This window comes from Chrysochloris asiatica, unplaced genomic scaffold (genome assembly GCF_000296735.1).
Source record: "Chrysochloris asiatica unplaced genomic scaffold, ChrAsi1.0 scaffold00035, whole genome shotgun sequence".
Classification (NCBI taxonomy): Eukaryota; Metazoa; Chordata; class Mammalia; order Afrosoricida; family Chrysochloridae; genus Chrysochloris; species Chrysochloris asiatica.
The window spans coordinates 6,262,757-6,280,417 of NW_006408553.1; the positions used below are offsets into that span (position 1 = coordinate 6,262,757).

General features: G+C 38.7%; 1 pseudogene; it reads left to right on the forward strand.

The window, feature by feature from the left end:
• Window positions 1-411: 411 nt before the first annotated feature.
• LOC102826715 lies at window positions 412-2,005 on the forward strand (annotated as a pseudogene).
• Window positions 2,006-17,661: the final 15,656 nt, after the last annotated feature.

Sequence of the window (17,661 nt, forward strand, 5' to 3'; positions counted from 1 at the left end):
ATGATGCCTGTAGTCCCAAGCCTGCCCACCAGTGATGTATCCACCCTGGCTTTGGGGTGCCTCATTGTCTCCCTTCTTCTGTTTGTCTGTGTATTCTTTCGCTATCCCTATCACCGCTGGATCTCCCCTCCTCGTGAACCAAACAAGCGTGACAACTATGTCGAGGTCAGACCCCGACAGTTCTTAAAATCTCTGTATTTTTTTTTTTTTTAAGAACACTCAATATTTAGAGGATAACTTGGCATTGCAAATGGTTTGCATTCAACTACTAATATAAAGATAGGCAGTTTGAACCTACCTATCAGCTCTCTGAAAAAAAGATCTTCTGATCTGTTGCTGTTAAGATAACAGCTAAGCAGCCAAGCTGGAACGGTGGTATTGGCAGCAGTTGCAGTGAAAGAATTTGGCAGGATGTCTCACACCATTTTGCTGGTACAGCCTACCAAGAGGCCAGAAGGCAGAAGTTACCCTGAAAATGAATCAGTGAATAAATGCAAGAAAGGTGTTTTTTGTGAATTGTATGAAGATCATCCGGAGAGAATGAATCCCAATAGTCCCTCTGTCATATATGATATCAGTCAGTTGTTTGATTTCATTGATAATCTGGCAGACCTCAGCTGTCATGATAAACCAAGCTGATATCTAGACATACCAGTTTTACAGCAAAGCCTGGATTAAGGAGATCTGCATGTTCCTTTATCAACAGGCCCAACAGGCTTGGAAATCGTTGAGTTGGAAGCATTATCGGGATGGGGTGGGCTTGGAACACAGGTATGTACATTGTGCTGTGGTGGAAGTTTTGTATTATAGTTGTCTTGTTTCCATTTTTGTTACATTCTAGCCAGAATTAAATATAGTACATGAAATGTAAGGATTTTGTTTAATCTGAAACCCTTGTTGTCCCCCACCACCTTTTTATTTTCTTTTTCTTTTTTTCAATTTAAAATTTTTATCATGATTCTGTTGTTGTTAAGTACTGTTCATTCGGTTCTGACTCACAGTGACCCTGTATAGGGCTTCCGAGGAGTGGTTGGTGAGCTTGAACTGCCAATGTTGCAGTTCAAACCTACCTTGTAGTCCATTGTATTAACCCACAGCACCACACCAGGACTTAGGAGAAAATTATTCTTTGTCAGTTAATGTATGTTCCAATCCTTCAGGATGTTCTAATCTACTTTATAGTATTCACTCTATTAATCCTGCTGCAAAATGGAAGAGGTGGAAATGATAACAAAGTTTAGTTATGTCCTCAAGATAAAGCCTTAGTTAAAAATAAATGCTCATTAGGAGTCCTAGTGTGGTGCTACAGAATAATGCACTGGACTGCAAGGTTGGTTTGGACTGCAAGGTTGGCAGTTCAAGCTCACCAGCTGCTCCTCAGAAACCCTATACAGGGTCACTATGAGTCAGAACCAACTCTATGGTACTTAACAACAACAAAAGTTATCTTTAAAGAGTCCTGGTTTGGTGCTGCAGAATAAACACTGAACTGCTAACTGCAAGGTCAACCATTCAAATCCACCAGCCTCTCCTCAGAAACCTGATACAGACAGGGTCACTATGAGTCGGGACGGACTGGACAACACTTACCAACAACAGCAAGCTATGCTGAACAAACAAAAAGATAACAGATAAGAAATCCTGTGGAGCATAATTCTACTCTGTAGCAAATAGAGTTGCCATGAGTCAACAACTATACAACACTTGGTAGTATTTGAGTACTATTTCACATTCTGAGTTACTCACTGACAATCATTTTATATATATATATATATATATATATATACTCCTTAAGCATGTATAGTTTTTAACTCCAAATTGTTGTCAGAATCTTTGTTTTGGCCATGTCACTGGCCTGCTTCCAGATTGCCTTTTAACTGACTACATTTTTTATTCTTTAAGCTTACCACATCGGGTTCTCTTTAGAATAAAAACCAAGTTCATGACAAAAAACCCTTCTAAGCTGGACCTGCCTCTTCATACTTTCCTCCAATTCAGACTTTGAAACGTTTTGCTAGTGTGGCTTCCCAGTCAACACTCCCACCACAGAGCGCAGGTGTTCCTAGAGCCCCACAGTACCTGCGCACATTTGGCCCTACTCCACTTGCTGATGTTTGGTGGTCCAACTGGTGTAAGGAATCCTGGTGTGGTGCTGTAATATAAGCAGTGGGCTGCGTATCACAAGGTTGGCAGTTCAAACCATCCAGCTGATCCTTGGAAACCCTATACAGGGTCACTATGAGTCAGAACTACTCATAGTCAGAACTACTGGTGTAAAGCGACTATGGATGCCTTTTAGCATCTCCTCAAATGCTTGTTTCTCAAGCGGGGGGAACTGAAGAAAAAAATTCAATCCTTGACTTTTGTTATTGAAAGATTCTCTGGGCAAATTATTGAATGATGCAGAATGCATCAAGAGAAGATGGAAGGAATACACAGAGTCATTGTACCAAAAGGAAATGGTTCATGTTCAACCATTTCAAGTGGTACCATATGATCAAGAGCCAATGATACTCAGGGAGGAAGTCCATAGTGCATTGAAGGAATTGGCAAAGAACTAGGCACCAGGAATTGATGGATTAAAAGTAGAAATCTTTCAAGAAAATGAGGTGGCACAGGAAGCACTCACTCATCTCTGCCAAGAAATTTGGAAGACAACTATCTGGCTGACTGATTGGAAGAGATCCATATTTGTGCCCATTCCAAAGAGAGGTAACCCAACGGAATGCAGAAATCATCGGACAATCTCTTTGATATCTCAAGTGAGTAAAGTTTTGCGAAAGGTAATACAGAAGGCTACAATCATACATTGACAGAGAACTTCCAGAGGTTCAAGCTGGATTCAGAAGAGGCCGTGGAACAAGAGATATCATTGCTGATGTCTGATGGATCTTGACTGAAAGCAGAGAATATCAGAAAGATGTTTACCTGTGCTTTATTGACTATGCAAAGGCTTTCGATTGTATGGATCATGACAAGCCACGGACAATATTGCGAAGTATGAGTATTCCAGAACACTTAATTGTACTCATGAGGAATCTGTACCTGGACCAAGAAGCAATTGTTCGAACAGAGCATGGGAACACTGAATGGTTTAAAATAAAGAATGGTGTGCGACAGGGTTGTATTCTTTTACCGTACTTATTCAACCTGTATGCTGAGCAAGTAATCCAAGTAGCTGGTTTATATGAAGAAAATGTGGCATCAGGATTGGAGGAAGACTCATCAACAACCTGTGATATGCAGATGATACAACCTTGCTTGCTGAAAGTAAAAAGGACTCAAAACATTTGCTGATGAAGATCAAAGAGCACAGCCTTCAGTATGATTACGTCTCAATGTCAAGAAAACAAAAATCCTCACCACTGGACCAATAAACAACATTCTTATCAACAGAGAAAAGATTGAAATTGTCAAGGACTTCATTCTTCTTGGATCAACTATCAACACTCATGGAAGCATCAGTCAAGAGATCAGATGACATATTGCATTAGGCAAATCTGCTGCACAGGAACTTTTTAAAGTGTTGAAGAGCAAAGATGTCAGCTTGAGGACTAAGGTGCGCCTGACCCAAGCCATGGTATTTTCAATAACCTCATATGGATACGAAAGCTGGACAGTGAATAAGGAAAATCATAGAAGAATTGATTTCTTTGAAATATGGTGTTGGAGAAGAATACTAAAAGTGTCATGGGATGCCAAACGAACCGATAGATCTGTTTTGGAAGAAGTGCAGCCAGAGTGCTCCTTAGAGGCCAAGATGACCAAACTTCATCTCTCATACTTTGGACATATTGTCAGGAGGGAACAGTCGCTAGAGAAGGATATCATGCTTGGTAAGATGGAGTGTCAGAGAAAAAGAGGAAGACCCCCAGCGAGATGGATTGGCCAGGTGGCAGCATTGATGGACTCAAATATGGCAACAGTAGTGAGGTTGGCCCAGTATCCTACATTGTTTCGTTCTACTGTGCCTACGGTTGCTATGATTCGGTTCTGACTCGATGGCACCTAACAACAACAACAAATGCTTGTAGCCGTTGGTTTCCTCCTCTGGTAATTGCTTATTCATAGTGTTTGGCCACTTTCCATTGAATCATCCATAATTTCCCTTATTGATTTACATTAGATTTTTGTCAGTCTTAAATATTTTTAAAAATATTCTCTTGAGCCTATCATTCGTGTTAACTTTATCCAGAGTGTCTGTCATTGAAGATATAGTCTCAATTTTTATGTAGTGAAATTAACCCATATTGTGCTTGATGATTGTGTTTTGTGAGTTTTGATACTCATTATTCAAGACTGTTCTATGGTTAGTCATTGCCTTCTCTATAATTTTGACTTGAGTCATATTTCTTTTCTTTTATCCTCTTTAAAGAATTTCTTTAACAGTCTATCTTGCTTTTCTGAAGTCTGACCTATTCACGAGTATTATGTAGCCTTGACTTTCTAACACAGTATGGCTCATGGTCGTTTGGTATTAGTAGAATGAATGAATGACTCAATTAGTGTCCATGTCACATAGTTTTGAATTCTAATTATTCATTTCCTCTCTACCTCTATAATGGCTTACCAAAGAACCTTCTACTTGCCATGATCTCTTTTGCTTTCAGAAAGTTCGACCACCTATGGACCCTTCGCACAGGCTCAGAGATTCAGAATTTCTCTCTTGAGAATTTGGACATAGACAGAGTCAGTTAACACCAACTGCTGGCCTTAAGAGGTCATGCAACACCTGGGTAGCCATTCAGGGTCACCTATGCTGAGCATCAGGGAAGAAGAGGTAGTCTACAAATGAAAGAGAACTGTCTTGCAGAGAAAAGCAGAGCTAAGAGCCCAGAGGGAGGTGAAGAAAATTCTGCATCTTCCTTGGTTGCTGTCAGATTTCTAGTTCCTGGCTGTGATTCCTCATGAAGCCTTAAACTGCATAAGATAACTCTGTATTACTTTACCTAAAGAAAGCTTGCATAGGCTTCTTATAAGCAAAATATCCTTATGATATGGATGCATGTATTTGCTACATAGCAAGAGAATAATTACAATTTTAATAGTTTTCACTAGAGGTTATATTGATTTATTTAATTCTTATCATAAGACATTTTTCAGCTTTTTAAATAACCATTAAAAAGTAGACTCACACTCAACTTGTCATCCACTAATTTCTTTTTAACTGTCTACATTTTTCATTCTTTAAGTGAACACTAACTACTATGATTACCATTCTTGAAATCATAGGGCCTCGTTACAATTTGATTCACCTTTTTAATGGACACTACCATGTGAAGTTTTGGCACTGTGGGTTAATGCATTGGACAGCAAAGTTGATTTGAATTTCAAGGTTGGTAGTTCAAGCTCACCAGCTGCTTCTTGGAAACACTATACAGGGTCACTTTGGGTTGGAATTGACTCGATGGCACTTAACAGCAATGATAGCAAGATAACATTTATTCTATCTTATACTTACTATTGTTGTTATCCAAAATTTTCTACATGAAATTGGAAAACTTAAATAGCAATATGGCGTCTTGGTGGAAAAAAACAATTAAAAGGTAGTATTGGAATTACTCATTTATTTGTACGCTAATTATATTTTATATGTTTTAAAACATAATAAAGCCTCATTAAAGCAGTTTCCTTGCTTTTAACTTTATGATAATCCATGCAGTAACTGGGCTGAGGTTTTTTTATTTTGTTTTGGTTTATCATTTTATTTTGCTTTTAATAGTAAAATAGTACACAAATGCCAAAAAACCACACACAAAAAATATAATACAGCAAGTATAAGGAAAATACCCTTGTAGTTGGAGTCCTGGTGTAGCACTGTGGGTTAATGCGCTGGACTACAAAGTTGGTTTGATCCTCAAGGTTGACGGTTCAAGTTCACCAGCTGCTCCTTGGAAACTCTATGTTGTTGTTGTCAAGTGCCGTCGAGTCGATTCTGACTCATAGAGACCCTGTATAGAGTTTCCAAGGAGTAGCTGGTAAGCTTGAACCACCGACCTTGCAATTCAAACAGTTTTGCAGTCTGGCGTATTAACCCACAGCGCCACACCAGGACTCCTATACAAGGTGGCAATGGGTTGGAAACGACTTGACAGCACTTAACATAAATAACAACGGCCCTTGTAGTTATCAGACAGGTCAAGAAATCGAACTTTGCCACCAACACTAGAAGCCCCATGAGCCCCGTCCCAATCACAACCCACTTGAGGTTAACTTTTAAATATTAATGACATAAAAGGAGATCTAGCGCTTAATGGGTTACCCATTGGGCTGCTAACCTCAAGGTCAACAGTTTGAATCTACCAGTGGCTCCTGTAAATATTTACAGCCTCAGAAACTCTACACTGGGTAGTTATGAGTCAGAGCCAACTACGTGGCACCTACCAACCACAACAACATATAAGAAAAAGATTAGGTAAACAATCGTGTAAATAATTTTGCAAAGAGAATGTGCACATATATCAGACTACTTTTTAGTACTTGAAATAATTTTATAACTTACAGTAAAAAATTAATGTTTGAAAAGTAACTACCTTATATTGTTTATTGTCTATTTCATATCTAAAAATAGATAAATACATACAAGGAAGCTTAAGATATTTATGGAAAAATTTCATTATCTTTCCATTTCATTCTCCCATGAACTTTTTTATGCCCTCCTCATATATATGTGTGTGTTTATACATCTATACATACAAACCAGTTACTGTTGAACTAACTTTAACTCATGGTGATTTCATGTGTGTCAGAGTAGAATTGTGCTCCACAGAATTTTCAATGACTGATTTTATGGAGGTAGATTTCTAGACATTTCTTCTGAGACCTCAAACTTCTAAACTTTTAGTTAACAGTCAAGTGTGTTAACTGTCTGTGCCACCTTGTTATAGTGTTAGGTACCATCAAGTCGGTACAGACTCATTGTGACCTTATGCACAGCAGAACGAAACACTGCCCGATCCTGGGCCAACCTCACTATTGTTGGCATGCATGAGCCCATTGATGCTGCCACTTTGCTGATCCATATCTCTGGGGGGGGGGGTCTTCTCTTTTTTTCTGACCAAACATGAGATCCTTCTCCAGCAACTGATACCTCCTGACAATACACCTGAAGTATAAGAGACAAAGTTTGGCCATCCTGGCCTCCAAGGAGAACTCTGGCCGCACTTCTTCCAACACAGATCTATTGGTTCTTCTGGCAGACCATGGCACTTTCAATATTCTCCTCCAAAACCATGATTCAAAAACCTCAATTCTTCTATGGTCTTCTTATTCACTGTCCAGCTTTCACATGCATATAAGGTAATTGAAAATACCATGGCTTGAGTCAGGCACACCTTAGTCATCAAGCTGACATCTTTGCTCTTCAACACTTTAAAAAGGTCTTGTGCAGCAGATTTGCCTAATGCAATAAATACATCGTTTGAGTTCTTGACTGCTGCTTCCATGAGTGGTGATAGTTGATCCAAGAAGAATGAAGTCCTTTACAACTTCAATCTTTTCTCTATTGATAAGAATGTTGTTTATTGGTCCAGTGGTGAAGATTTTTGTTTTCTTGACATTGAGACGTAATCATACTGAAGGCTGTGCTCTTTGATCTTCATCAGCAAATGTTTTGAGTCCTTTTTACTTTCAGCAAGCAAGGTTGTATCATCTGCATATCATAAGTTGTTGATGAGTCTTCCTCCAATCCTGATGCCACATTTTCTTCATATAAACCAGCTACTTGGATTACTTGCTCAGCATACAGGTTGAATAAGTACGGTAAAAGAATACAACCCTGTCGCACACCTTTCTTTATTTTAAACCATTCAGTGTTCCCATGCTCTGTTAGAACAACTGCCTCTTGGTCCAGGTATAGATTCCTCATGAGCACAATTAAGTGTTCAGGAATACTCATACTTTGCAATGTTATCCATAGCTTGTCATGATCCACACAATTGAAAGCTTTTGCATAGTCAATAAAGCACAGGTAAACATCTTTCTCATATTCTCTGCTTTCAACCAAAATCCATCGGACATCAGCAATGATATCCATCATTCCACAGCCTCTTCTATATCCTATGATATATGGCGGATCGGGTAGACATGCAATGAGGAGCTCCATCACCAACAACACAGAATACCGGACCAAGCAGGCTAAGGAGATGGTGCTAGAACTCTGAATCACATATAAAGGAATATTTGGAAGATTGGAAGGCTTACAGCTAGGGAAATTTGTAGCAGAATCAAGAAACCCATTGTTTTCTAATTCAAGACTCTCAGCTACTACCAGAGCTGCCATCTTGGGAGAGACCAAGTGGGGGAAAGATCAGAACAGCCACAAATGTCTGACAGAACCGAGGAGATACAGGGGTGGACATTCTTTTTTGCTATCTGTTCATTGGTCTCTTGCTGTCTGTGCACCTCCATTCTGGTGACTGGAGGGGATGCCTGAGCAATGGACACCCCACCCCACCCCTGGAGGTTTCTACTATACATGTGCACAGATCTCCTTGAAATTTAAAGTGACAGTTTCTACTTAAAACCAAACGGCCACCACTTGTCTGTCAGTTTGTCATACTGTGATGGCTTGTGAGTTGCTGTGATTCTGAAAGCTATGCCACTGGTATTTTAAATACCAGCAGAGTCACCCATGGTGGACAGGTTTCAGATGAGCTTCCAGATGAAGACAGACTAGGAAGAAAGAGTGACTAACTACTTCCGAATATTTAGTCACTGAAAACCTTATGAATAGCAGAGAAACACTGTCAGATATAGTGCTGGAAAATGAGCCCCTCAGGTTGGAAGCCACTCAAAATGTGACTGGGGAAGAGCTGCCTCCTCAAAATAGAGTTGACTGTGATAATGAGAATGGAGTAAAGCTTGTGGGAGAAAAAGCCCGTGGGACCTTCATTTGCTGATGGGGCACAACTCAAAATGAAGAGAAACAGCTGTAAACAGCCATTGAAAATTGAAACTTGGAATGTACGAAGTATGAATATGGGCAAATTGGAAGTTGTCAAAAATGAAATGGAATGCATAAACATCGATATCTTAGGCATTAATGAGCTGAAATGGACTGGTATTGGCCATTTTGAATCTGACAACCACATGGTTTACTATGCCGGGAATGACAAATTGAAGAGGAATGGTGTTTCATTCATCGTCAAAAAGAACATATCCAGATCAGTCGTGATGTACAACGCTGTATGTGATAGGATAATATCCATGTGCCTACAGGAAAGCCCAGTTAATACCACTATTATTCAAATTTATGCAACAACAACTAAAGCCAGTGAGGATGAAATAGAAGAATTCTACTAACTTCTTCAATCTGAAATTGATCAAACATGTAATCAAGATGTATTGATCATTACTGGTGATTGGAATGCAAAGGTTGGGAGCAAAGAGGAAGGATTAGTAGTTGGAAAATATGGTCTTGGTGATAGAAATGATGCTGGAGAACGCATGATAGAATTCTGCAAAACCAATGATTTGTTCATTTCAAATACCTTCTTCAGACAGCATAACAGGTAACTATACATATGGACCTCCAGATGGAATACATAGAAATCAAATTGACTACATCTGCGGAAAGAGAAGATGGAAAAGTTCCATATCATCAGTGAAAAGGCCAGGGGAAGACTGTGGAACAGACCATCAATTACTCATATGCAAATTCAAACTGAAGCTGAAGAAAATGAAAACAAGTCCACTAGAGCTAAAATATGACCTTGAATTTATCCCACCTGAATTTAGAGATCATCTGAAGAACAGATTTGATACATTAAACACTAAAGACCAAAGACCAAAAGAGTTGTGGGATGACATCAAGGACATCATATATGAAGAAAGCAAAAAGACATTGAGAAGACAAGAAAGAAGGAAAAGGTCAAAATGGATGTCAGAAGAGATACTGAAACTTGCTCTCCAGTGTAGACATGCTAAAGTAAATGGAAGAAATGAGGAGGTCCAAGAGCTGAACAGAAAATTTCAAAGATCAGCTCGAGAAGATAAAGACAAATATTACAACAAAATGTGCAAAGATCTGGAGTCAGAAAACCCAAAAGGAAGAACACACTCAGCATTTCTCAAGCTAGGGGAACTGAGGAAAAAATTCAAGCCTTGACTTTCGTTATTGAAAGATTCTCTGGGAAAATTATTGAATGATGCAGAAAGCATCAAGAGAAGATGGAAGAAATACACAGAGTCTCTGTACCAAAAGGAAATGGTTTATGTTCAACTGTTTCAAGAGGTAGCATATGATCAAGAGCCAATAATTCTGAAGGAGGAAGTCCAAGGTGCATTGAAGGAATTGGCAAAGAACAAGGCACCAGGAACTGAGGGAATCAAAATTGAAATCTTTCAAGAAAGTGAGGCGGCACAGGAGGCACTCACTCATCTCTGGCAAGAAATTTGGAAGACGACCATCTGGGTGACTGATTGGAAGAGATCCATATTTGTGCCCATTCCAAAGAGAGGTGACCCAATGGAATGCGGAAATCATTGGACAACCTGTTTGATATCCAATGTAAGTAAAGTTTTACTAAAGGTAATACAGAAACGGCTACAATCATACATAAACTCCATAGACAGACTCAAAGTGATTATGACAGCAATAACAACTCTTAAAGAATACTTATTCTGTCTGACACCACATTGGCTATGGTACTGTAGAATAGGCACTGGACTGCTAACTGCAAAGTCGACAGTTCAAACCCACCAATTGATCCTTGGAAACCCTATTCAGGGTTGCTATGAGTCAGAACCAACTCCACAGCACTTAACAATAGCAACAACATTTTATTTAACCTTGACTATAGCTCTTTGAGGTGAGAACTATCTTCATTTTACAGAAGAGAGCTTGAAGTTCTATGAAGTTAAGTTTCCTAGGGGACAAGGCACTACTGATTAGTAAAAGAGCTAAGATTTAAACCTAGGTCTGTGTCTGGCCATAGCTCATGCTGATAACTCTTCCAATACATGCCCACTGAACATACCTGTTTACTTTAGGGATCACTGTGCAATTGAAATACAGACCTTTTTTTTTTTTTTTTTTTTTTTAAACTTGGACTTCAAAGATTCTAGATAAAGCAAATGAACAAACTTCAAGTCTTTTATGTGCTCTTAAAGCTCATCTCTTGGTTTTCTTTCCCTGGTCTTTACTTTTTACTGTGTCAGGGTAAGTGCTTTGGAGAACAAGATAGACTTTGCCCAATCGTCAATTGAAAATCCTGGGATCTTGAAGAAATATATATTGAATCCTTTCACCTGCAGTTCCCATGACTTGAAAAAAGAATATACAGGAGAAGATGTATCGAAACTTTCATGTTTTACTTGTTAATTACTCTGGATGTATATATATACATACATATATATTTTTAATATCAGAGTATTATAACAGAGTGTCAAAGAAAGAATAACATTTTCAATATGAACTTAAGTTTTCCTGAATTTACTTTGTGTAGAAATTTACATAAACCTGTCTGTCACTGTGAAAGGGGCTGTCTTCTTTTGTTTTCTGAGTCATAGCTTAAATGACAACCAAGTATGTAAGTATGTTAAGTGGCTTTTATGAATGCACTACAATCTTTGCGTGCTCAAACTTGTCTGGTACAAAGTGTACAAAACAGACACATGATTTATAAACTACAGGGTATTCAAATTAATACGGGGGGGGGGGAATCTATATTTGAATGTTGGGGAAATACTTTTAAAATAATATAAGGAAAATTACTTGCTGCCAATTGCTTGACTTTGCTCTTATCTCAAAGGGCTTTGAGGGAAGCTGTTTTGTTATCTGATAAATTGAGATGCTACGTGCTAACGGTATCTGTGTGATTTCCAGCTGGAAGCAATGTTTGTGCCTCCAAACCATTCTTTTTCTATTATGAGAATCATAGAACCATAAGTGGAAAATAACTCAAGAAAGAACATAGTTGTGGTTTTTAACATTGGACATCCCCCTAATTTCTCTGTGCCAGTATTTCCATCTAAAAAACGTGGGTATCACCACTATCTAGAGGATGACCAAAAAATCTGAAGGTTGTAATAATACAGTGAACATGAGTGATAATAACTGCACATTCAGAAAGAACAACTGTGTTTGGAGACTTGGATTAATGCATTTATAAGTTTTCATTAGCCAGTTGTTTTTCCTCACACTACAGAGAAAGCTAAAGAGTACATGTTTTAGTTCCTTAAAAATTTTGAGATTTTATACATATCTGATTTTGCTGTTCAAAAATTTAAGTATATAAATTGGTTATGTTTTAAAATAACATTAACAACATCACATGGATTGTTATATTGCCTTCCAGGGATCACATATGGTGATCTTATTTAATATGTAAATATTACTGGGGTAAAGGTAGTCTTATGCTCAATTTACAGAGGAACAAATGGAAGGCTACTAGGTTTAATGATATGCCCAAATCAAATAGATATCAGCACAGATTGAAACTGACTGGAATCCTGGTTTCTAATTCTGTGTTTAATTAAAACCTTACCTAGTTTATTTTCTAGGTAACTATAAAACCCTTACCTATTTTATTTTCTATCTATATTGTTACATTCAAAGCTGTCGTACAATAGACAGAAACATAGAGTTCCCTTTGATTGTATTAAATGTGACTTAATAAGCTAAACTGAATTAAAATTTTATTTTAACTTCTTAGGAGCAGGATGAGCTATATTCTTTTGATTGGCCATTAATGACCAGTTATAATAAAGTTCAAAAGGAAAGGGATTCCTTGAATCTTGAAGTGACTTTCCTCCATTCAGAATTGCTTCAAGCTAAATTTACTCTCAAACAACTTGAAAAAGCAAACAGCAAACTTCAATCAAAGCTGCTAGCTTCCAGAACAGTAAGTGTCTACATATATCAGATATTGGTTAATAAATTCAGCTCAAATTTCTCCACCATTATAATTAAGTACTAGAATTTCTAAAAATGTATAATCCTTTCAAGCATACTAGATTTTCCAGGTTCCTTTTTAAAAAAACAAAAAACAAAGAAAGGGTATATTTTGCAAATACTAAGCTAGCGTAAGAATGACTGTTAATTCTATTTCACCGTGGCAACAACCCACAGGCCATTAAGTAAGGCATCTAAGAAATAGCCAAAAATATTCAGAATCATAAGAAAAGTTAGAATGCAATTACACACATACAAAAAAACTTTGGATAAATAAGGTTCCAACTACTTTTATTCATTTGTAATTTGTAGATAAATGAAAATCTGTCCTTGGGACTGGCACTTCTAAAACCTTATCTCCAGTCCTCTGAGGAAAGCATCAGAGATCTTGAAGATGAAAAGAGAAAGCTAATTCAGATGACTACAAATCTCAAGGAAGACAGGGAGCAACTACTTTCCCAAAACAATTTTCTGGTAAAATCCTTGACATCCAGAAAGGATGACTAACGTTTGTTTGCAATTACCTAGGCTGGTATCCCCTCCCATGTTCTGGACTGTTAGTACATTTCCTCAGTTGAGGTTGGTTTGCAATAAACAATATTTCATTGACCAGTGCTTTACTAAAATAAAAGGCAGTGGTGTCATAACTTTAAGGACTCTAGGTTGTGGAAATGGTATTAATTAAAGTGTGTCCCCCCAAAATAGGTGTTTTTGCATTGATTTTGATAAAGTGATTCACAAGTTTGCAAGTTTGAAGACCAGGAAAGGAAAGTTCTGATTTTATCAAGATGTTCACTAAATGTTAAAATGCTTGTGTATTGTTCCTGTTTAACAGTATAAATTCATTTATGAATATATTTCCATAAGCATTTATCTATAATATCTACATTATTTGGCCAATTAATGATTAAACAAACAATCCATTAATTTGGGGTCCTAGTGTAGTGCTGTGGGATATAGCACTAGACCACAAGATTCATTTAAACCACAAGGTCTGTGGTTCGAACTCACCAGCTGCTCCTTGGAAACCCTATACAGGGTCACTATGGGACAGCATTGACTCGACAGCACTTAACAACAACAACAACGAGACGGTATTAATGTTGTTGTTGTAAAGTGCCGTTGAGTCAATGCCGACCCATAGCGACCCTGTATAGGGTTTCCAAGGAGCAGCTGGTGAGTTTGAACCACCGACTTTGCAGTTCAAACAACTTTGCAGTCTGACGCATTAACCCACAGCACCACACCAGTATCAGTGTAGGATGCGTTTTAAGTAGATATCTTTTGAGATATTAAAGAGATTAAACAAGCAAGATTAAACAAAGGAGCTGGAAGAAGATAGACACCAAGTCAGATGAAGTTCATTAGTAGCAGAAGCTCAAAAGAGATCAGGACCTTCCCCGAGAGCTGGAAAGGGGAGAAAGCCTTCCCTTTAAGATGGCAGCTGGAATTCAAACCTTTAGCATCCTAAACTATGAGAAAATAAAAGTGTTTGTTAAAGTGGTATTCTGTGATAGTAGCACTAGATAACTCAGACAAATAGTGATAACATTTGTTGCAATACTTAGATAAATGTAGCTTGCTATGTATAAATTAACAACAGAGAAATTCATTTGTAAAACAAAAAACACACTTTTACCATGACTACTCATTTGAAGCTCTGACTGACCCACTCAAGATTGTCTAACAACTGGAAAATGTGTAGAGTACTTACAACCCATTTATAGCACCAGACCAGCTTCCTTCCCTTTGGAAATGCAAACACCTTTGCATTTGCTGGCCCTTAGAAGGAGCTCTGGTAGCATAGTGGTTATGAATCAGACTGCTAACCACAAGGTCAGCAGTTCAAAACTACCAGCTGCTCTGCAGGAGAAAGATGAGGCGTTCTGCTTCTGTAAAGATTTATAGCCTCGGAAACCCTGTACAGGGTCTCTATTCATTGGAACTGACTCCACAGCACACAGCCACCACCACCACCATCATGGCTTAGGAGTCCTGGTGTGGCGCTGTGGGTTAATGATCTGTACTACAAAGTTGGTTTGAACCTCAAGGTTAAAGATTCAAGCTCACCAGCCGCTCCTTGGAAACCCTATACAGGGTCGCTATGGGTCAGAACCAACTCAACGGCACTTAACAATAACAACATCATAGGTTAAGGGAGTGTTGGTGGCTCTGTATGATAAGCACTGGACTGCAAACCACAAAGTTGGCAGTTTGAGCCCACCAACTGCTCCATGGGAGAAAAATGAGATTGTTTGCTCCTGAAGGGATTTACAGCCTCATAAACCTTCTACAGGGTCTCTATGAGTCAGAACTGACTTGACAGCCCTTAGCAACAACATCATAAGTTATAATGAGTTTATAGACAGCAAATCAAGTAAAACACTTATGTTGTTGTTGTTAAGTGCCGTTGAGTCAGTTCCGACCCATAGCGACCCTGAACAGGGTTTCCGAGGCTGTAAATCTTTACGGGAGCAGAAAGCCTCATCTTTCTCCCACAGAGCAGCTGGTAGTTTCAAAGTGCTGACCTTGCGGTTCGCAGCCGGATTCGTAACCACTACGCTACCAGAGCTGATATATACTCCTAATAATCCAAACTCACTGCTATCAAGTCAATTCTTACTTACAACAATGCTGTATAGGGTTTGTAAGGCTGTAAATCTTTACAGAAGCGAAAAGCTCTTTCTCTCTTGGAATAACTAATGTGTTTGAACTGCTGACCTTGCAGTTGGCAGTCCAGTGTTCATCCTACAGTGCCACCAGAGCTCCTTCTATACTGGTATTTTGTTGTTGTGTGCCATCCAGTCAAATCTGACTCACAATGAATCTGTATAGGATTGCCTAGAGCAGCTGGTGGGTTTAAATTGCTGACCTTACAGTTAGTGTAGATAGCAGTCCAGTGCTTATCCAACAGCACCACACCAGGGCCCATATATTGCTATTGTTGTTAAGTGCTGTTGAGTTGGTTCTGATTCCTAGGGACCCTTTATAGGGTTTCTGAGGAGTGGTTGGTGGATTTGAACTTCCGACCTTGCAGTTCAAACTGGTCATGTGGCCCAGTGCTTATCCTACAGTGCAACACCAGGACTCCATATACCGGTATTTTGTTGTTGCTTTTAGGTGCCATCAAGTCGGAACCGACTCATAGCAACCCCATGCACAGCAGAATGAAACAATGTCTGAATCTGGGCCAACCTCACTACCACTGCCACACTTGAGTCCATTAATGCCACTTGGCCAATCCATCTCATTGGGGGTCTTCCTCTTTTTCTCGGACCCTCCATCTTACCAAGCATGATATCCTTCTCCAGCGACTGTTCCCTCCTGACAATATGTCCAAAGTATGAGAGATGAAGTTTGGCCATCTTGACCTCTAAGGAGCACTCTGGCTGCACTTCTTCCAAAACAGATCTATCGGTTCTTTTGGCAGCCTATGGCACTTTTAGTATTCTCCTCCAACACCACAACTCAAAGGCATCAATTCTTCTATGATCTTCCTTATTCACTGTCCAGCTTTCACATCCATATGAGGTTATTGGAAATACCATGGCTTGGGTCAGGTGCACCTTAGTCCTCAAGCTGATATCTTTGCTCTTCAACACTTTAAAAAGTTCCTGTGCAGCAGATTTGCCCAATGCAATACGTCGTCTGATCTATTGACTGCTGCTTCCATGAGTGTTGACAGTTGATCCAAGAAGAATGAAGTCCTTAAAAATTTCAATCTTTTCTCTGTTGATAAGAATGTTGTTTATTGGTCCAGTAGTGAGGATTTTTGTTTTCTTGACATTGAGATGTAATCCATACCGAAAGCTGTGCTCTTTGGCCTTCATCAGTAAATGTTTTAAGTCCTCTTCACCTTCAGCAAGCAAGGTTGTATCATCCGCATATTGCAGGTTGTTAATGAGTCTTCCTCCAATCCTGATGCCACGTTTTTCTTCATAGAACCCAGCTTCTCGTATTATTTGCTCAGCATACAGGTTGAATAAGTATGGTGAAAGAATACAACCTTGTCGCACACCTTTCTTAATTTTAAGACATTCAGTGTTCCTATGCTCTGTTCAAACAACTGCCTCTTGGTCCAGGTACAGATTCCTCATGAGCATAATTAAGTGTTCTGGAATACTCATACTTTGCAATGTTGTCCATATCTTGTCATGATCCACACAATCAAAAGCCTTTGCGTAGTCAATAAAGCACAGGTAAACATCCTTCTGATATTCTCTGCTTTCAGCCAAGATCCATCGGACATCAGCAATGATATCTCTCGTTCCACGGCCTCTTCTGAATCCAGCTTTAACCTCTGGAAGTTCTCTGCCAATGTATGATTGTAGCCTTCTGTATTACCTTTAGTAAAACTGGTATAGCACAACTGATTTGGTATATAACAAAATTTTTTATAGCTCACTTTTGCGGTGATTGTTTACTTTCTTGGATTTTCCATACAACCACTGAAAGCACTGGCAGAAAACAAGGCTCCAGGAATTGACAGAATATAAACTGTGATGTTTCAACAAAGAGATATAGCACTGAAGTGCTTACTCATCTATATCAAGAAATTTGGAAGTCAGCTACCTGGTCAACTGACTGGAAGAGATCCTTATTTATGGCTATTTCAAAGAAAAGTGGTTTAACAGAACATAGAAATTATTGAACAATTAATATCACACACAAGTAAAATTTTCCTGAAGATAATTAAAAAAGAATTGTAGCAGTACATTGAAGAGAAATGTCCGAAATTGAAGCTGGATTCAGAAAAGGACTTGCAA